Genomic DNA, 13,716 nt, shown 5'->3' on the forward strand with positions numbered 1-13,716 from the left:
TGTGACCATTCTTTACACCAACACCAATCTGTGCTTTTATACCTTTACATAAGGATCAATTCTCATATTTCCACAAGACATGGCCTAACTGTCTAGTAAATAATTATGTACTATTTATATGAAAGACAGATCTGCATATACAACAATGACTAGAACTATGGTCAGAATATACTTCCGGACCTTTGCTTATGTCAATATGTTTTTACTGTGGGACCTTTCCCCCAGCAGTGTTAGTATAGTGACAGTTCTGCTTTTGTCTCTGCACTCTAGTAAAACTGGAACTCTCCTAGTTGTTGAGGAGTTGTCAGGGAGTGATCTGTTATTACAACAATAATGACACATGATGTTAGCTGAAACCTGTATGTTGTCCCTAAACTATCACACTTGGTTTACCCCATAGTGAGACATCTACTAGGTCGGCCCTCTCACTATAAATTCAACTGATCTCATCTCAACGCAATCACTGATTTCCCTGCACTAGAGGAAGGTATGTAAGATGCGTTATACATAATCTATTATAGTTTAATATATCTCAATATCTATATATTGATGATCTTTTTATATGCTACACTTATATGAGAGATACAAAAATGTGTATGCCCAGGATAAGTGTGTGCTCTGTCTGTATACATACCTAGTAAATTTTATATGGACCCAACCAATGGTGGAATTGGGCAGGGATACAGTGGTATCTCTTCTACTACTGCCTTCATGGTAAAACTAGCAAATTCCATTCACTTAATTTCCCATTACATTTTTCACTTTTAAATTTATAAAATAGTATCTTACACTATGCATGTAGGTAGCAAATCATACATATTTTTTGAATAGCATAAGATAACTGTACCTTCACATGACCTCAACCCTACTGTATAATTCAAATGACCAAAGATGTCTGTTTAAGCTATACTACATAGATAGATAGCTTGTAATATCCTCCTATTGTACTACTTTTTTACATTGTAGTAGTTGTATCAATCACAGAACAAATTTCTTAGTTGGGTACATCCAAGTTTACATGCAGTGACAAATATGACATACATATTGAATTAAAAGTGTTAAACATGCCTTACTTAATCTGTGGAGTGATCTGTTTATAATATAGATAATGCACTCTCTAGATTATATATATATATATATATATATATATATATATATATATATATATACATAGATAGATATATATATATATATATATATTACACAACACACTGTGCATACATAAAAGCAGAGGGCTGGAGTGCATAGAGGACACAGAAATCTAGGGTGATTTCTAATATCTGTAATAATTACCTATAACTTGGTTATTCATTCTAATTCAAATACACAAGTTTTCTTAATGAAGAATGGTGCTAACATTGCAATGCACCATTTATACAGATAGTATTTATTATATATAATTTGTGCATAGTTCTAGCATATAATACTTTTGTATGGATATATCTTACTTATCGTATTTCACATTTGACCAAATGTACTTCAGCAAGTTTTCCTAGTTAAACTGTTTTTAATTCCAATACACTGGAGTAAAATAGCACATTGACTAATTTGTGCTTTAGCTATTAAACCTTAAAGATTCCTATATGTAAAAAAATATAATATTATAAACTCCATGGGGGAGGCTCTCTCACCTTCTGTTTCATAGACATCTATTGTATTGTTATTCTGGTCTGTTCTGTCTCCCTGATTGTAAAACACTGCAAAATATCGGTGATAAGTAAAATGAAGTATACATCTATACTAGTCACTTAATATTTTTTTTATTTTAAAATTAAGTATATTGCTTTTATTCATAAAGGAGATAAGTGTGTACATGATCATACAATCAAGCTATCTTTAAGGTACAGTTGTATTTGAAAGGTTAATGGTTCATTAATTATTTTTTCTTTTCTTTTTCTCCAGACTCATCATAATGGGAAATGCAAACCGAGGTAAGATTCAAACAATATCAGTCAATAGAACTTGACTATTGTTTTCCAGAACAATTATCACAGCAGAGATTAAGGTTGATATCACTTGTTTATAAATTTTCCCAAACTTCACAACAATTTCTTTCAAGCAGGCTTAAGAAATCGTAAAGTAAGCAATTAATTTTTAATACTTGTTTCTAGCTGGGAGGGCAGTGGAAGGAATATCTTATACATTGCCCAAGACCTTTGAGGATCTCTCTAACATATATCAAAGACCTTCACTGTGTTCTTCTCCACAGGTGGGGACAATGTGCATCTCTCCCCAGCTGGTATTGGATTAGTGTCCATAATTCAGGGGTGTTTTAAGAAATGAATGAGCCCATGTGCAAGATTAGTTACTGCTCCTCCCACATGCATACCTCCCAACATTGGATAATGGGATAGTTCCCTCAAATTGGAACTGTACTGCCTAAATCGGGACAATTGAGAGATATGGATATGTGACAAGGGGAGAATGGGGCAGGGATATGTGATATAAGCCCTCTGTACTTGTCAGATAAGATCCCCCACCATTCTCCATTTTTAGCATGTGCCACAAGTCTCTCCTCCAACAGGATCCTACCTGCATCAGTGTCTGGGAAGGAGAATTGTGGTCTTCACAGCAGTTCCTTCCTCTGCTTGCTCCAGGTGAGAAGGAGCTCAGAGCAGAGGGCTGGTGACTCCCACTGGTAATGTCACTAGTGCTCTGCACTGGCCACCCACATCATGGTACAGCAGCGTGTGTAGTGCAGTGCTGACTCCTCCTCCACTGGACACTGCAGCAGGGTAAGAGCTGCTAGCAGGGTTGAAATGGGAGACTAGCGTGAAATGGATCATACCTCCCGACAAAATCCTAACTAAGCCAGACATTTCCCGCCAGAATTAGCATTGACAACCTTCTCCTGCTGATGTCTTAATCTCTGTTGGTGCTTAGCCTGTTTGGAAAAGGTATAAGTATTATTTACCTCCTGAAAATCTGAATAACAGAGGAACCCTCTAGGCCTCCTTTACCCAAACTGTAAATCAATAGTACCTACATTTATTAAATAGGCCTCCGTCTCTCTAATTAATTACCCCCCACTATTCTTCTTCATCATCTGTTATTAATCATCCCCATCATTAACTCACTTAATCAGCCCCACACTCCTGTTATTCATCACACTAACCAATATCCCCTTTCAGCCTCTTCACCCCTATTAATCATCTGATCTCCATGAGTGACAGAATGAAAGAAAAAGTAATGTGCTAAAGTAATTAATAAATAGGTTTGTGAATAACAGTATCATTTCTCACTATCCCAAATATCACATCTCACCCCACAACTGCACTTTCTGGAGCCCATCCTGGCTCCTAGAAATTATGAGGACCCCTCATTTGAAAATGCCCCCTTTTTTAAATGATGTGCCCCTTTGGTAGTTATTGTCTGCCTCCTTTTCTGCCTGCTGCAGTACACTTACTGCTCAGAGGGAGGGAGCATCAGTGTTCCCCTCCACTCTAAGCAGAATTTAATTTTGGAGCCCTGACATGCTGTCTCTCATGCACGGTATTATGGGGCTTTAAATGCCTTGCGGTGTCTGTGGTCACACAGAAAGAGAACTTATTTAGCTACCTGATGAACATGCACAATGCTCAGAGTAGGTGGCAGAAGGGTGAACAGTGCTGTGATACCTTTTTAGCTATTAAACACATTCTGCTTTGATGTTGCCTTCACACATATCTCTTTATTTATTGTAGATTTTAATAATCACATAGACCATCCATGTAACATATGTAAACTAAATGTCAGACATATCATATGGTACTAAGTGAGACAATTATCAAGCATATTATTATTATTATCGCAGATTTGTAAGGTGCCACAGTGATCCGCAGCGCCGTACAGTAGTGAAAACAGTACATACATAAAACAGGGACATACAAGGTAAACAAAATAAATTCAGACATGAAAACAAAGGAGTATGAAGGACCCTGCTCATTAGAGAGCTTACATTCTAAATGGATGAGGGCACAGCTGAAACAAGAGGAGTAAATGTGTTTCAGAATGGAGATTGGGATAGTTGTGAGGGTGCATTAGTGTGAATAGAGTTATCGAGGGTAAGGTCACCTCTAAAAAAGAGATGGAGTTTCAAAGAGCATCTACAGATTTGAAGGCTTTGGGACTGTCTGATTCAGCGTGATAGGGAAATCCATTAGTGGGAGCAGCATGGGAGAAGTCTTGTAGGCGGGAGTGAGAGGTGATTACTAGAGACGAGACACGGTGCAGGTCAGAGGCAGATCTAAGAGGGCGGGAGAGAGAGTATTTTTGATATGAGATTTGAGATGTATGAATGGGTGGTGTTGTTGAGGGCTTTGTAGGTAAGGGTGAGTAATTTGAATTTGATTCTGAAGGACACAGGAAGCCAGTGTAGGGATTTACAAAGTGGTGCAGCAGATGTGGAGCGGTGAGAGAGGAAGATCAGTCTTGCAGCAGCATTTAGGATGGATTGAAGTGTGGATATATGGGTGTCAGGAATGCCAGATAGCAGGAGGTTGCAATAGTAAAGACATGAGATGATAAGAGAATGGATAAGAGTTTTGGTAGCATGTTGACTATTCTGGCATTCTGGCAATGTTTTTAAGGAGGAGTCAACAGGACTGGGAGAGAGTCTGGATGTGAGGAATAAAGCATAGGGCAGAGTCAAGTGTGACAACAAGGCAGCTGGCTTGGGAGACTGAGGAAATTGTGGTGCTATTGACAGCAAGGGAGATTTGAGGGCAGGTGGTGACTTTGGCAGGAGGGAAGATAATAAACTCTGTTTTGGACATGTTGAGCTTTAGGTAGCGTTGGCACATCCATCTGGAGATAGCAGAAAGACAGTTGGTTACACGAGATAGTACAGAAGGACAGAGGTTGGGGAAAAGATAAAGATTTGGGTATCATCAGAGTAGAGGTGGTATTGGAGGCCGAATGAGTGAATTAGTGCCCCAAGAAAAGAGGTGTGCAATGAAAAAAGAAAAGGGCCAAGAACAGAACCTTATGGGACCCCGACATATAGTGAGAGTGGAGGGGAGAATGTGCCATAGGTAGAAACACTAAAGGAGCAGTTCGATTGGTAGGAAGTGAACCACAAAATAACTGTGTCAGGATGGCCAATGGAGTGAAGGGTATGTAGGAGAAGAGGGTGATCAACAGTATAAAAAGCAGCAGAGAGGTCCAGGAGAATGAGTATGGAGAAATTACCATTAAATTTTACAGTAAGTAGATCATTGGTCACTTTTATGAGAGCAGTTTCAGTAGAATGTTTGGGGCAGAAGCCTGATTGCAGAGAGTCGAGAATGGAATGTGAGGAGAGAAAGTGAGACAGGCATTTGTACACTAATCGCTCAAGTAGTTTGGAGGAAAAGGGGAGGAATGAAATAGGGAGGTAGTTGGAGAGAGAGGCTGGATCGTGAGATGGTTTCTTTAGAATAGGTGAGATGAGTGCATGTTTAAAGGAGGATGGAAATGTGCCAGTGGAGAGACACAGTTTGAAGAGGTGAGTTAGATGTGGGCATGCAGTGGAGGAGAGGGAGATGAGTAGTTAGGAGGGAATAGGGTCGAGTGGACAGGTTGTAGGGTGAGATGATAAGATGAGTGCAGAGACTTCATCTTCAGTTACTGGAGAGAATGAATTAAGGGTGGAATGGGGAGTGTAGGTAAAGGTGGGTAGAGTGGAGTGAGTGGAATTTGGCATAAGGAAATATCTTGTCGAATGGTGTCAACTTTGACTTTGAAATAATTGGCAAAATCATGGGCAGTGAGGGAGGAAGGAGGAGGAGGTGCAGGTGGGCAGAGAAGTGAGTTGAAGGTGGCAAAGAGGCGACGGGGGTTAGAAGACTGGGTGGATATTAGAGATTTGAAGTATTTTTGTTTGGCAATTAAAGGGCAGAGCTGTAAGATGAAAAGATGAATTTATAGTGTAGGAATGAAAAGGAGGGTTCAGAGGGTATGACTTAGAAGCTGCAGCTTGAAGAGAGTAGAATGCCTACTCCACCACCTTCTCTGTTTCCGGGTCTGGGAGTGTGGCTGAGGGAGAGTCCCCAATAGGAGAGAGCTGCAGGGGATGTAGTGTCAGAGGAAGTGAGCAGAGTTTCTGTAATGGCAAAGAAGTTGAGGGATATAGAAATTAATAGATCATGGATTTATGTAAGTCTGTTACAAACAGATTTGGCGTTCCATAATGCACAGGAGAAGGGAAGAGAGGGTAGTGGAAATATGTGGATAAGGTTGGTGGATTGGAAGTATGGGATGGATGGAAATGTTTGGGGTGGAGCGAGGAGCATGAGCAGATAATGGGGATTGTACAGGGCCTAGGCTTAGGTGAGATATCACCAGTAGCCATGAGAAGGAGTAGGGTGAGGAAAAGGACATGCGAGGAGGATTTGTTGGTGTGAGGTTTATTTCTGTTTATTTAAGCCTGTGAGTGTGGTGGGTGCAGGAGACAAAACAGTTCATGTGTACAGACTAGCGAGGAGGGAAGTAGTGAACGGGAAATCATAATCGGGCAGGGAGAAATAGGATAATGGAGAAAGAAAAGGAGTTTGGAGAGAAGTATGGTGACAGTAAATAGGAGAGACCGTAAATTGAGTAGGTGCATGATGGAGAGATGTGAAAGAATGTGTATTAGATACGGTAGGTAATGAGAGAGTAGAACGGAACAATTAATACAAATTTTGTGGGGCAATAGAAGAGGTGAAGGATACTTTACCTCCCCTGGCTGGGGTTAATGGAGTAGGCAGTTTCTGCAGCTCTGACATGACAAGGTCGAGGAGGATGCTGACAGTTGGGTGCAGAGGGTCTAGCAGCCAAACAGCAATCACAACTGAGCTCAGTGAGTAGCTGAACAGATTTTGAAACAGCAATTACAGTTGAGCTCTGTGGGTCCCACAGCTGGAAAGAGATGGCAGTTCTGTATATCCTAAAACAGCCTTGCTTTCAGTATGAAGTCGATCCTCAGCATTGCTATGACATTTGCTAACAGTATTTAGAAATATCCAATGCGTTATATTTATATTATATAGTATAATATTTATATTACCCCTATTTACATTTACCCCCATGATCCTTGTTAAATAGACTTTGGAGAAACCCTTTGAAACTCTTCTCCAATGGAAGTTACTGCTGGCCAATAGCATGGGTGCAGTACACTAGGTGCTGCAGTGCTTAGAGGGAAAGGGGATCTTTAATTGACAGCCTAGTGCTTTGCAGTGCTATGCAGCCCTTAATAGGCATGGCAATCCCCCCCCCCCCCCATTGCAACATGATCAGACGCTCATCATTAATTGGCCACGCCCCGTCCCTGTGCCTGGGACTGAAATGTTTGGAAGTATGTATAATACCATACCAATGACACATACAGTACTTTGATCTATGCGCTACAATATCATTCTTTTCATTTTGACATTCTCTAATTTTGTCATGTCTTAAATAACACCATTCTGTTGAAGTCTTACATTTGTTTGCAGATAAGTATTTGAGAGTTCATTGCATACCTTAATTGCTACCATAATTTATTTGATCAATAACTGCATTGCTAAACAAACTAACTTTAAAACTAGTACTCAGACGTATAGCATGTTTTATTTCAGGAGCACATCATCATCATCACCACCACCCCCACCCCGGGCCTCCACCCCATCACCTAGGTCCACCTATGCACCATGGTCATCCTGGACCACATGCACACATTGGACCACATGCACACATTGGACCACATGGACACCACGGACATCATGGACATCATGGACACCACGGACATCATGGGCACCACGGACATCATGGCCATCACTAACATTATAAATCTACCCATAAAAAGGTGAGTCTTAATATGGATGTTATACTACTCATTGTATTAACAACAATGACTTTGGGTGACTCGTCTCAGGCATGGTTTATGAGAAGTATTTGCAATTTTAGCAAGAAAGGATCTTGAGCTACCGCAATTTTCTGGACATTCCACCACAGAGATTAACCTCTACATCACTGCCCTGCAATGTTGCTGACAGAACCCCTACTCCTATTGATATTAACGATAGATGAACTATCCAACACAAAGAAATTGAAAAGAAAATGCAGCACTTCCCCTTATGAATAAGCAGAAGAGTGTCACAAAGGTCAAGGTTGAAATTCGGATCCCCCGAATCTGTCTAGTTTAGCACTACTCTGCCCAAAGGTCCGGAGTCTAAGGAGACAGGTTGTCTTCGCCAGGGATCCCCGCAAGCAGGTATGGACTTTGCAGCCTCGCAGTTCGCAGGCCTCTGAGTGAGTATTAGATGAGACCCGTTAGGAGAATGAAGATTAAGATAGAAGGCGGCTGAAGGGTACCACTGTACAGCAAACTGAAGAGTCACTGGAAAAGCGAGCAGCACTCATGAGATAGTCTGCGGAGAGGTATCACTATACAACAAGCTGTACAGGAGGAATTGACAATCTGCGAAGAGGATGGTGCACAGCCGGCAGGTAACACTACAGGTAATGCTGAGAAGCACCAGGAGCCACGTCTTGCACTTCCAAGAAAATGGACACAAAGAACAGGCAGCTGGCTGCAGTGTCAGGTGCCTTAAATATCCCATGGAGGAGAGGGAGCCAATTACAGCAGAGGAACAAGGTTACAAAAGAAATTGGGTCTTCGCATGCACACACGCCAGACCGACCTCAAGCCTGGCATGTGACACAGCTTTCTAAATCAGTAATGTAAGGCAAGGTTTCTCAACTCTGGCTCTCCAATACCCACAAAAGGCTGATTTACTGCCACAAAATGTGAGGTTGGGAGGAGGAAGCGAAAGTATTCTTTTTTGCATAAAGGCAATTTGAATAAAAATTAAAGTAATGTGCTTTTATGTTGTTACCTTGTATATTTTTGTTTTATAAAATGAAATGTTCACTTGAGAGTTGGGGGGGTTACGTAATATGACATCACTGGCGGTCGGTGTGATAAAAATATTTCTGCCGCCTATAGGTTATATTTTAAAGATGTCCTTAATCATTGATAGACAAACTATGTATTTGATTGGTAATTATCCAACTGTTCCCCCTGAGGAAACTCTAAACACATGTCCTTCTCAGCGAGCTTTGGCATGGGGACTTGTCAACATTGGTTTTGGTGGGCAAACATAGGTAAATGGCCAGGGGTCTTTTAGCATCATGCCGCAAAGGTAAAACGAACATGGCCAAAGGATGTGAGGGAGGGGTTTGTCCATTGTGGGCATGATTTTACACAGCCTATGATATATACTCAAAACAATGCAATTCCATCTGTCCAGTATTCAATTCAATGCCCATTATGTTCACCAATTTACAAAGAAGAGGATGTTCTAATGACACATATTCAATACAAATACAGGATTCTATTGACCTCTATACAATACAGAGAGTATTTTAGTTACCACTATACAATATAGAGATAATTGTATTGTGCAATGAATAAAAACATGTATGTAAAACTCTATATATAATACCTATATAAACAGTTCTGAAATACATATATTATAAGGAATAAATACAGCTTAATGCAAATTATCTTGTTAAATATTGTTTAATTGGTGACTTTATGAGTATTTGACCTGTGTTTTTGTTCATCTACAGTCTACTCAGTCATGACATGCCTTGGTGACTTCTAATATCCTTATAAACTATAGAAGGTGGTGTAGCACAGAAATGAAAACAACAGCTTCTATTGAGAACGACCAAGAAGATCGTTATACTGCAGTTTATTAAAATTAATTAATACAATGAACTATAAAATAATGATAAATACTGAACCTGATCCTGCTCTATTTATGCTCTATTGAGATGTGTATATACATATATATATATATATATATATATATATATATATATATATATATATACACACATATATATATACACATACACACACGCACAGTATATACATGTGTAAAGCAAATACATTGGTTAAAGATAAAAGACAAATGTGTATATTTATGGAAAGACATGTTATTGAATTTCATATGTTTCTACATTGGATGAACAATATAATCTCTAAATTTGTTATTGAAAATCTCCTCTTACTCATTTTTTTAAGATTTTCACAACAAACAAGCAAACAAATAAATACATCTTAACTAATTACCCCATCTGTCTAATCGTGTCAAATGTGCCAGTACAAAGCAAGATCGTGTGAACTGTTGTAGACAAGTAAATCAAGCAAAATACATATCTAGTGTACCAAAGCATTCCAACCTATCAAATTGTAATCTGTCACTTTACAAATTGTCAACAAATTTAAATATCACAAACAAATCTGCACACGTAGCTAAGCAGAGCTAGGAGCTAAATACATTAGTGACTTCCCGACCCAAACAGGTCATCTTGATGAGGATAGAAACATATTGTGACTCGTACCAGTGGTGCCAAACCTTGTGGTTTTTATGCATGGCCTTATGGCTTTCGTACATAACCCGCTTGTGCATCCATACTTCTGTCACCAGATTGGCCCAATGGAGGATATTGGGGGGGGGGGGGAAGGTCCGAATCCATCCAGCTCCTAGCTATAGCCTTCTTTGCAAGGGAATTCAGAGAAAATATATATTTAAAAAGTGGGTTGCCTGGGCTCTCCTCGAGTGTAATGCCAATTAGGCAGATCTTGGGACACAGTGGAGGGGAGACAGGGAGCGTGCAGGAGATGTGTCCCCATAACTTGACCCAAAAAGACTGAACAACAGAGCACATCCATAACAAGTGCCAGAAAGTGCCAGGGGCGACTCTGCATCTATGGCACTCGGGCCTGTAATTTTGACCCATCTTGCATAGCCTGGTTGAGGTCATGTATACTCTATGCACCATGTAGAAGTGTATTTGCTGGAAACGGGGACAAGAAGTAGTGTCTCTTGTACCTCCTATCACCATACTCCACTCCTCGTCAGTGAGTACACCCAGCCTCCCATTGACCTTTCAGTAAGTCTAGCCCTGGGGTAACAATAACGCATATAGAACATATATTGTCTTACAGGAGCCCACAGAGTGCAATACATTTTAACAGGAGAATCTAAAAGTTGGCACAAGCCCCTTAGAAACTGTGCATTCAGGGCATGACGTAATTGCAAATAATGGAAGGACGTTGATTTGGACATCTGGAAGGCAGCTTTCAGTTATTGAAATGATTATAATTGACCATCTGTATATAGCTGTCCAATGGTATATATTCCAGCCCTTCTCCAGATCATATTACCCCCCAACTTCATAAGTTCCCAAAGTTAGGATTATGCCACAGAGGAGTCCAGCCCCTCACCCACCAGTAGACCATGTACCACCGACCAAGTCATAGAGGCCTTCCGTATTATAAGAGCAACCTGCCGGGGCCATACCTAGTTAGCATAACCTGTATTGGTCCAAGGGAAGGGTCCGTCTGCTTGCCCAGAAAGTACCCGAGAGCTGTGTCCTGGGATGCGCAAAGCCATGGAACCAGGTGTGTAAGCTGGGAAGCCAGGTAATAGATTCTAAGATTGGGGAGCACCAATCTTGACTTTTTGGTCTTGCATAAGGTATTAAAATGTACCCTTGCTCTCTTACCCGCCCAGACAAGCAAAATTAAATGCTTATTCATTTTTTGAAACACATGAAGCAGTAAATATTTAGGGGAGTGTTGTAAGGGATATAGCTATTTCGGTTGTACAACCATTTTTATAAGGTTAATCCCACCACTAATCGTGAGAAGAAGTTTCAGTAAGGTATGGGATTTATTTTTAAAATAATCATTAATTAGGTCGATATCAAGTTCAACCTAATTGGACGCCCGTAACCCAAATGCCCAAATACTTGAACAGCAATGACCGACATGATACATTGCCCACCCCAGGCGGAGGCTGCCAGCCCAATGGAAACACCAATGATTTGTTCCAATTGATCTTAAGGCCAGAGAAAGTACAGAAACCCTCAATCACCTCTAAAAGGAGAGTCAAAGACCTACCAGGAGTCTTCCAGGAAGAACAGCATGTTGTCCACATACAATGCTATGTGGTCCATGACCTTTCCCATCCTGATGTCTCTGATGTTAGTATGGGAGCGGATCATACAGGTCAAAGGTTCAATCGCCAAGGTAAATAGAGCTGGCGTTAATGGATAGCTCTGATGAGTTCCCAGACCCAGACCAAATGGGAGGGTGGTAAAGCCGTTGACACTAATCGTGGAAGCTAGCATAGAATAGAGCTGCCGGACAAGGCTAAGAAAGTGGGGTCAAAGCAAAAATTTTCAAGCACCTGCCAGAGATAAGCCTACTCGACCGAGTCAAAAGCCTGGACCGAATCCAGGGACACAACCACAGTCCTCCACCGACCGGGTCCTCTGAATCTGCGTATACAGTTGCCTGATTTTGGTAAGTGTGGACTTGCCGGCATATATCCCATCTGGTCTGGGTGGACAACCTCATGGATGACCCCATTAAGTCTAATGGGTAAAATTTTCACCAGAATTTTGTCAATAGTGATCAAGGAAATGGGGCAGTAAGAATACGAATACAAAGCATCCTTGCTCTGTTTAAATATAAGGATAATAATGGCTTCTGACATAGAGGGGTGAGTAAGCCACCCTCCAGAAATTGGGAGTAAGACTCGAGCAATTTGATAACCAGCCAGGAACTGTCTATATTGCTTATATACCTCAATTGGGATACCATCTATTCCCAGGGACCTTTTTATTAGGAAAGGAAGAGATGACAGCTGCAATCTCCTCTTCAGTGATAGGGGAGTCCAAAAAGTCCATCGACTCCTGTGAGAATCATGGAAGTTTAACCCAACTCATATAGGCAGTGAGCTGGGTGGGTGTATACTGAATTTGTGAAGAGTAAAGGTCACTATAGTAGTCAAAAAAACTTTTTTAGCTCCTGTGAACTGCTTAACATTATACTTATCCATAATGACTAGAATTGTCCTAGTGGATAGCTCCTCCTTTGCTAGACATGCCAAATAGCTACCTTCCATATTGCCTTGAAAATATAAATTGTGTCTGGAGAAGAGAAGCTTTGGACTGTTCTTATGATACAGAAAATTGGACCAGTCAGACAGTGCTTGCAGTCAGTTCAGCCTGTCAGTGACAGAGCGTGAACCGATATACAACACCTCCAAGTCCTAGCATCTCTACTCCAGCTCACCCTCCCTTTCTCTACTGAGCCTCTTGATCCCTGCTATTTCTTCTATAAAGGTACCCTTTATGAAGGCTTTGAAATAGTCCCAAACTAAAGCCGCAGCTACCTAAACAGAGTTCTCTTTGAAGTACCCCTTCAAGAGACGTGCCAGACTAGTGCCCCCGCCAAGCCTGGACTGCCAGTGAGGGTACAGTTTCCAGAACTGTAAGCCCTCTAAGTCCTGAGATCAAAATCAGCCAGCACTGGGAAGTGGTCCAAAATGCCGCGGGGTCGGTATTCCACCCGAGACCAAGAGAACCAGACTGTGGGACGCAACAACCTAATCTATCCTTGGGAGGGAGTGGTGAGTATGTGAGTGGCAGGAGAAGTGTCTAATGCCCGGGTTTCTAAATCTCCAGACATCCACCAGCCCCATGTTCTCGATGAGTTTGCCAAATTAAGTGGGCCTTCTAGTGACAGCCAATGGATCCTCACACCACCTATCTACAGCCACATCTATCACATTATTGAAATCTCCTATGCAAAGCACAGGGGTATCTGGAGCTGAGGCCACAAATGCAGCTCATTTCCACAGGACATCACTATAGTATGGGGGTGGGATGTAAATAGCCAGGACTGTCAGAGGGGTGTAGTTAAATGAAGCCCTG

General features: G+C 41.1%; 1 long non-coding RNA gene across 1 annotated transcript; it reads left to right on the forward strand.

Moving 5' to 3' along the window:
• Positions 1–314: 314 nt before the first annotated feature.
• Positions 315–10,059, forward strand: LOC142098034 (uncharacterized). The gene is made up of 4 exons (XR_012678293.1): positions 315–487; positions 1,903–1,931; positions 7,557–7,783; positions 9,553–10,059. It is a non-coding gene; the product is annotated as an uncharacterized LOC142098034 (long non-coding RNA).
• The last annotated feature ends 3,657 nt before the right edge of the window (positions 10,060–13,716 follow it).

Source organism: Mixophyes fleayi, chromosome 7 (assembly GCF_038048845.1).
Source record: "Mixophyes fleayi isolate aMixFle1 chromosome 7, aMixFle1.hap1, whole genome shotgun sequence".
Lineage (NCBI taxonomy): Eukaryota > Metazoa > Chordata > Amphibia > Anura > Limnodynastidae > Mixophyes > Mixophyes fleayi.